The following is an 8,805-nucleotide window of genomic DNA, read 5'->3' on the forward strand; positions in this document are numbered from 1 at the left end:
TTGTAATAATAAAATTCCATAGTCAAGACTACACTTAAAATTCTAACTGTATGTTCTTTTCATTTTTAATGGCGACGTTCTCTTATTTGAAAGTACGTGGAATTAAACCCACAGCCCCGTAGACAAGTTGTCTTTCTCGCTTTTTCTACACGTACAGTTATAGAATGTTCTGGAAATATTTAAAGCGAACTAGATTGGCTGACGAGGCTGACGTCATTTCTTTGAAGCTCCGCCTTCCCAGAGGCTATAAAAGGACTCACAGAAGAATATCGGGGCTTTTCTTAAATGTCACGATGCAGTAAACTTCATACAAAAAGTTATAAGTAGTTCTTTTTTATTTAATCCAGATATCTGATTTTGTAACTGCTATTTCTCCTGAATAATAATAAAGGATTCCTGTTTTTTAAAAACTTATCGTCTTGTGATGTTGCGTGGCCCCAACTTGTCCGCAACAGTAGTAGTGACTGCTATGAACTGGAAGTTACACAAACTCGTAAGAAGGGTTTAATCCCTTTTTATTTCACTTTAGAAATTACAGTTGCGTTCACTTGACGCTCACAAACTACGCCGACCCGGCGGTTAAACAAAAATAAGAAAGTACAACTAAAAATGAATGACAGGATGAATAACTAACGAAGTCACTATCTACGAGGCTCTATAATTGTAACTATCTTAACCGCGTTCTAAGATACAGCTGAGATTCAGCAAACTTTCTGATTAAGAAGTTGAAAGATTCAACTAACTGCCGAAGTAGGCACACAGGCCGAAACGCGCGGTTCTTAAATTTCTACCTAGCAACCTTCACGCTCGTGATTCAAGAAGCACACACTTTTATCTCGCTTCCCTTCTATTTAACTCAAATTACTTCTGCTAAAAATTTGAATACTCTGCGCGTTCTACTAAAATTTACATACTCTGGCATTGGCAATTCCAGGGGAAAGTAAAGGCTTGACAGGAAAGATAGCTTAAAATAAATGTTAGTTAAAATAAATATAAACCCTACATTTGCCGCTGCCAGAATTTGGTAAACTTAGAAGCAGGTCCTAGAAACGACCTGTTGAAAAAGTTTCCACATTCTGATCTTAAACTCAAGAGCTCCGTTTACATAAAACAAACTGTTTTCTCACAAAATAGAATCATTTCTGTAGATACATAATTTTACCATCTCTTCTTACAGGATCCTTTCTGGTCTTCAGCAATCAATCTTTTCTCTTCCTTCCAGCATCTGGAAGGAATAAGTATCAGTATCTTCTAAATACATTATGATTTACACTTTCTTAACACTGGATAAAGTTTTTCGTTTTCGATCCTTTTATTTTCCTTAATTAACTGCTTAATTCCCATTCATTCAAGTATTCAAACATGAATTTAACTTTACCCTAGTTCTCCACTATGTGTGGTGTCAAACGGCAATCTTCGTGTTTTTATATTACAACACTTCCCCTAACCACAAAGATTTGTTAGAATTCAACGACCAAATAGACACACCTTAATCGACATACTGAAACTCGATGATCTATGTTTAACATTCTTAAAATTCAAGTGTAGGTGGAGAACCCTACAAAACACATTCATTCTAATTCCCCCTCATTCATCTTTAGACATGCAGGCTTTCGCTCTAAAGCACGATTTTATCTACAGTTTAATACTTAAATTTGAATTCATTTCTTTCGAGTATTTACTTTTAGCATCTAAAATTTTATGCTTCTATACTAAGTTCTACTTTTACATAACTTTCAAGTATTTACGTATATTTACAAAATCCTAATACATATGATTTTTACAATTTACCAATAATAAGATAAAAATAAAATTTTACTTCACGCTGTCTTCGCCAAGCTGGCGGCACTGAAACTAAATTTTTCATTAATACAAGAATACGAAGTAATTTTACTTTCGGCCAAATTTTGGCTCTATCGTAACAGAATTAGTCTTTCGACCAACAGGAACTGCTTGCTCTTAGATTTTATACCTAAAGAAAATAATACTTTTGCCTTAGCTAAATAAAGTAAAACAAAACTAAGTCTCAACCGAGACAAATTGACTTCCGTCAAAACATAGAACTTCGTATTTACGCATAACATTTCAGAACAAAAGAAAAAATTTATAGAAGATTTTAACTTATCTTTGAGTTTTCGATTCTTGGAACTCCGACATCCTCTTCTGGCAGAATTACTCCCAAAATATGGAATTCATAGAAGTCAATCTTCGCCTTTGGGTTCTTCGAGTTTCGTCCGTGGTGACTTTTCTTTTTCGCCCTCTGTCAGTGCCTCCTAGATATAAAGCCGTCGGACTGGTCTGTGACGTCACGAGCACTAGGCCGTAGAATATGAAACGGCGGAACTTCCGATAGCGATTTCTCCGTGCATACGAGTATGAATTTGCGTTAAATAATGAACTCTCAGAATAATCCAGAAACTATATTTCCGCAATAAAAAATTTATTTTACTATCGGAATATCTTTGAACATTACAATGCAAGAGCAATAAAACTCATTAAAGATGCATTAAAATTTCATATGTAATGTAATAAGATTTGATACTTAGTCCAGCAAAACTTGATCTTGAATATCGAATTTGGCTTTATAAAACGATTAGTAGATGCTGAATTTTCAAATCATTCAATTAAAAATTAGTTCTGAAAACCAAAATTCCTCAATATCTTAAAAATTTCTGATATGTTGTTTTTATCTCATCTATAGACATAATATCATGTTTTCATAAAATCGTATTCCTTGAAAATCAGAATTTAAAATTTCATCAAGGAAAATTTACATTTATTAGTCTTAAATATACTCTCAAATGTGTGGAAATTATAACATATATATATATATATATGATATAATTAAATACTCTGGCTATGTTAAGAAAGGATTGGTGGACAGACTTCTTCATTTTCAAGTAGAGGATCATAAGGCAATTTTCCATACATTAAATAAGATTGCGGGAATTTTGCAACACAATGAGGCGTATTATTACATTATTCAGTAACTTGAAGTAACAATTTTGTCCATGCAATATTAGCCTGATAAGAATTTAATTTACAGTTTAATTATATTTGTTTGAGTAACTCGTTCAACTTTACCATTAGTTTGAGGCCCGTTAGTAGTTAATAATTGTTTTACATTATGATTTCTTAAAAAGTGCTTAAATTTGGAAGAAGAAGCATTTCTATCATTTAAAATTTTCTTTGGTACTTGAATTTGAAAAATTTGTCTTAAACTATTTATGTAACTATCTGTAGTTACACTTTTAGAAGCAAAAAATCCATATTTAATGAGTAGCATGATCAATAATTAAGTGAATATACATTTTAATATAATTATAATAGTTTAAACCACCAACAGTATCAATAGATAATAATTCAAAAGGTTCACATTAAACCAAATCTCTTTTGTTTACTTTTCTTATTAAACTGACATACTTCGCAATGTTTACAAAAAATTTTAGCATCTTGGACAGACAATTCCTGACCAATAATATTGACAAGATTAATATGAGCCTTTTAAAGTAATTTAGTACAAAGAGAGATTGCTATTATGATTTTGTATAATCCTTGCTTTTTAATAGTTAACACATCATTAATTTCTTTATACTTAGGATTATATACATTATCTAAATTTTGATGCTCTTTAATTTCTTCTAATGAGAATAAATTAACTTCCAAACTTGAATGTTGACAAATAGGATTTCTAGTTAACATATCAGCTTCAATATTAGTAGAACTATTTTCATATTTTATATCAAAATCATGCATAGATAATTTTAAAGACCATCTAAATAACCTACCTGTAAGATCTTTAATGTTCTTAAGCCAAACTAAAGCAGCGTGATCAGTATGTACAGTAAAATAATTACTGAGTAAGTATTAATAAAATTTATCTGCATCACCAATACAAAACATTCTAATTCAGTAATTGCATAATTTTGCTCATAAGACCTTAATTTTCTAGAATGAAAACCAACTTGGATGTAGGTTCCCATCCTGGCTTCCAACAGCTTCTTCAGATGCATCTACAAACACATAATTACATATGTAAGATATAATAAAATATGATGGCTATGTTAAGAAATAATTGGCGACCTTAAAATTGACTATCCTAAATTTTATTTTCTCCCCCCTCCCCAAGTTCATCTGTTCTCCCAAATTCAAGATCTTTCCAAATTATTCAATTATATTTCCGAATTTCTGGGTTTACGCATCCATATTTCTAATCCTGTGATTAAAATATCATGCATGTAAATATATACACATAGTACCTACTAAGTTTTCTCATCGTACAAACTTCTAATATATCACATATATATAATAATATACAAAGATTACTTAAAAGTAACATCCAAGCATACAGTTTATATTTTAAATGAAAAAATATTTTGATGTGAAAAACATTAATATAAATCTAAATTAATTGCTGGTATGTAACGGACAACTATTACTCTTACCTATATAAAATAATACAGTACAACAAATGAAGTCTTTAAAATTATTTATTTATATAACATATTTAAATACAATTCCATAATTTTTAATATTTTAATACAGAAACAAGAAATAAAATTACAAAAATAATAAAATTACACATATATTTACTAATGCATGTTTAGAGAGCAATTAAAATTAAAAAAGTGAAATGCACTAAAATTATTTTCAGGCCAAAAAATTATATTGGTACATTTCTAACATATTCTTTGTTTATTATGCTTACATAGAAAGTGTTTTTAGTTTTCTTTTATCTGAATATTTAGAAAAGCTATCATTTTTGAATTTACAATAATTGTTTAAAAGAGTATTTGTGCATGAGTATATAAGCAGTTGCATAATTTTACGTGACAAATGGTTTTTACAGGAAATAATTTTAATTTCCTTACACATAAGAATTTCTAATGTCATAGTGGATATTAAATTACGTTGGTTACATACTTGGAGGAAACTATTTTCATATTCAGGGCTTATGAGCTTCTGTATGACAATAAAATTATGCAGTATTACATTAATGACATCAGCAGATGGGTACTTTAACCCACCTCTATCACAATTATGAATATGTTTGAAATTGGGAGGAATTATTAGTGGTTTTTCAATAACTAAATTACCTCCACAGTCATCACATTTTAGCCTATTCATAACTGAGTGGCAACAATATCCAGCCAAGTATGCAATTAAAGGTAATTTATCAACCATAGTTTCAAGATCATTATCTGTGACATTAATATGCTTGAAATTATGAAAATATTTTACAATAGATTCATGAGAAATATCATTAATCAAATCAAAAGAGTTAGAAAAGTCATCGATAACAATTGTCCCTTTACTTTTCGATATCATAGTTAGATTTAATACAGAACATGCACGTAGTTTGTTTTCTACTTCAAAAACCTGTCGAAGTGATATATGATAATTTGTTCCAGCCATCCTGCGATATAAACTAAAACGATGTTCCAATTCATCTGTCTGAATTTTACCGGGCAAAAAATACGCCATGTTAAGTTCACCTAGACAATACCTACACATTTCTATCATACACGTTGTTGTTAATATAAGAGCAGAAAGTGTCTCTTTTGTCAACCTACCCGTATCACTCTTCATTTCTTTCCATTTCATCAACCAATCAAGAAAATTATTTAAAAATACAAACTTCTTGTCTGATTCATTCCATACTAATGGTTTACAGAAGTCATCACAAGAATGTACCCCCTTGTTTGGTGTTTTAACATTCATTATTGAAAACCACGACGAAAATATTTTAATATATGCAGATGTTTCGTGAAAATTTAACAAATTATGCTTTACTCCTAATTCTTTCAGGCCTTGTGATGTTTGATCGTTGAAAATTTGTAAAGCCAGTTTCACACTTTGACGTTCTAAATTTGTAGACCACAGAGCTTTACGAGATATTGTATATCCATATTTTAACAAATTACCACTTTAACTTTCATTAAGTCTTTAGTTTCTAACATTTCAATATGATCAAGTATTTCATGAATTTCATTAATATTACTTACTTTTATAGGTAACTCATTATACTTACTACTGATATGAGTCAATAACTTATTTTGAAACGATACAGATAATAAAAGATCTGCAGTAATGTGGACTGCATAAAGCAATTTTACACATCCATCAGTGCATTTTAAATTCAAAAACATCAAGATATTGTCTTTGTGCACAACGTTCCAAAATGTAGAAAATTTATATTGCATACAACAGGTTAAAAGTTCATTAAAGTCTGAAAATGTCCTCGATTTATAATACTCAGCAGCTGATAATTTACTATGAGCAATAGCTTTCATCATGAGGTTTGCTTCTCGTTCCGTTTTTTTCTCATTCGGACTTTTTCTCGAACTACCAGCTTGTGAAGATAAATACGATGGACAGCCATCAAATATGCTAGGAAAAGCGCCTTCTTTTAGTTTTGGTCTCTGCAGTGAAGCTTTAATGATTTTCCCATTTTTTTCATCGAAAGCTGATGTTTCCCAGATGAGGTCATCAGGTTGAAAATGTTTATGGCACACCTATTAAGTAAAAGGAAGACATCATGTAACTAACTTCTTAAAACAACCAACTGTAAAGCAAGATTGAATCACTTTCCTTATAAATAAAAACATCCAAGCTTTGGCAATGCTTTGGGCAGGTTAAATTTTAAATGCATATATGCAAATTAAAATTTTCTTTCAAATATTTAAGGATCAGTTAACACTACATATAAAAAATCTGATCATGACAGCATACGACCTCCTGCCTATTCTATGGCTTATACAGCAACGAGCTTCGAAGTATCATTAGCCCTTGAATGTTTGTAAATTAAATGTAATTTGTTGATTCATCAAATAGAAAACTATACACTGAAACCTATTTATACATGTTGGCGAGAGGTAAAAATTATAGCTTGCAGAAAGTTTCCATAGCAGACTAAGAATATTCTACCAACAATTTATTGAATCTTAATAAATTAATTAGGATTACACCTACCCGAGAAATATGGAGTTGCTGAGAAGTCCTTCCTAGGTATATTTCTTAGCCACCTCTCTCTAAGAGCATCATTTTTGGGAAAGGAAAATGTATGCACCTTTTCAGTACCTTTATAATTTCCCCGACAACCAGTTACACAGCATTTAAATGGCATATTTTCTGTAAAAACAGTACAAAAATCAGTTATATAAATACTAAATGTTATAACAATTTAAATTTGCATAATGATACATTGAAATTCGATACACCATAAACCAACGGTGGAGAATTTCAAACATTTGAATAAATGTGTGTGTGTGTGTGATTATGGCAAAGCCTCGAGGGCTATCTGCCTAAGGGGAGGGATGCCTTCGTGGAGGACTTTCTAAGGGAAACTGGCTCATATACACGTTACACATGGGGAAAACCACGAAAACGCCCATGCATCCAGCCCGTTCGCGGGATTCGAACCTCGGGCCGAACTACCAGTGTTCAGCGACTTTACCGCTCGGCCGCTGGTGGGCCCATTTGAATAAATGAGACTTCAAGAAATTCGTATCTGAAGAACACCTAAGCTTCTATTAAGATATCTATTATTATACTGAAATTATTACTTGCATCAATGATGATAATTTTGATATTTAAAACATGCTGAAACAGTCAAATGAAAATAATATCAAACTTCAGGTGAATCATGTTTAGAATATTTAGAATATTGAACAGTAAAATATATACGTGAAATCTGAAGAAAGACTTTGTTTGGTAAACTAAACACTATTTATGGAATGTTAAGATGAATTTACTGCTTTAATATTTAAATACATTGTATGCAAATACACAGTATAAATTTAGAAACCACATAAAATACATCTTTCAATAGTGATAAGTTAATACATAATTAAACTCACAATAAAACAAACGTTTTTACTAGACTGTTCTTCAAATACTGAACGCTTTGATCACATAACTTTAAAAGTTTGCCATTCTCACTTATACTTACACTCATTATACAATGCACTCACATATTAGCTATACATATTAGCTATTATATTTATTCTACACACTCACATATTAGCGTACATACGTTTGTTAACTGATATACGTAATTATTAATTTAACTAGATTTATTGTATAGGTTTACTTTCAATTACATTTTTAAAAACTGTTAAGCTTTGTATAAATGATTAGGTTAAAAATTCGTAAAACAGTAATGAAATAATAAAAAAAAAAACTTTTATAAAAGAAAATACGTAACATTAGATACTGCACACATAAAATTAAAACTTCGGTGATGCACTTAAACAAAGTATATTAAGTAAATTCAGAAATAAGATTAATAATAATAATAATGGCTAATCAATACGGAGATAAACATAATAAGTATACGTGTGTTTATAATAATTAAGCAATTAATACTTAATTTAATTCAACATTAGTAATAGCAAGCGTTTATTTCAATGAACAAAATATAAAGTTACATTTCAATAAATACGAACTTACCAAGTATTTCTTCTCCCCGACAGCACGTGCTAACATTCCAGTCTATGTACACCGCAAAGCAATGGCTTCCCAATTGAGAATCCAAACCTCGAGAACATCACGTGGGCCTACTAACTTTGACGTCACACTTGTTTCTACAACCTGTCCATTGGCTTTATAATCTAGGAGGCACTGCCTCTGTACGCCGGCCTCTTGGAGTGGTAGTCTTCGGGTTCCTGTCTTTTCCGTTTTGCCCCTGGACGGATGGTCTTGGCGGCCTCCGGTCTGGAATCTTGCTTGAATTTCTTCTGTTGGTGGCAATCTTTTCGTTCCTCCTTCTGTCTTTTTGTTCTCGTGAACGGCAGCCTTGTTTGC

General features: G+C 31.2%; 1 long non-coding RNA gene across 1 annotated transcript; it reads right to left on the bottom strand.

The window, feature by feature from the left end:
* Positions 1–5,919: 5,919 nt before the first annotated feature.
* LOC118182440 (uncharacterized) lies at positions 5,920–8,589 on the bottom strand. Its single transcript, XR_004757067.2, has 3 exons — positions 8,452–8,589; positions 6,973–7,131; positions 5,920–6,515 (listed from the first exon to the last, which is right to left on the bottom strand). It is a non-coding gene; the product is annotated as an uncharacterized LOC118182440 (long non-coding RNA).
* Positions 8,590–8,805: the final 216 nt, after the last annotated feature.

The sequence above is a fragment of the Stegodyphus dumicola genome, chromosome 4 (genome assembly GCF_044657685.1).
Source record: "Stegodyphus dumicola isolate Sdum_Otavi_A_Nest chromosome 4, ASM4465768v1".
In the NCBI taxonomy this organism is placed as follows: domain Eukaryota; kingdom Metazoa; phylum Arthropoda; class Arachnida; order Araneae; family Eresidae; genus Stegodyphus; species Stegodyphus dumicola.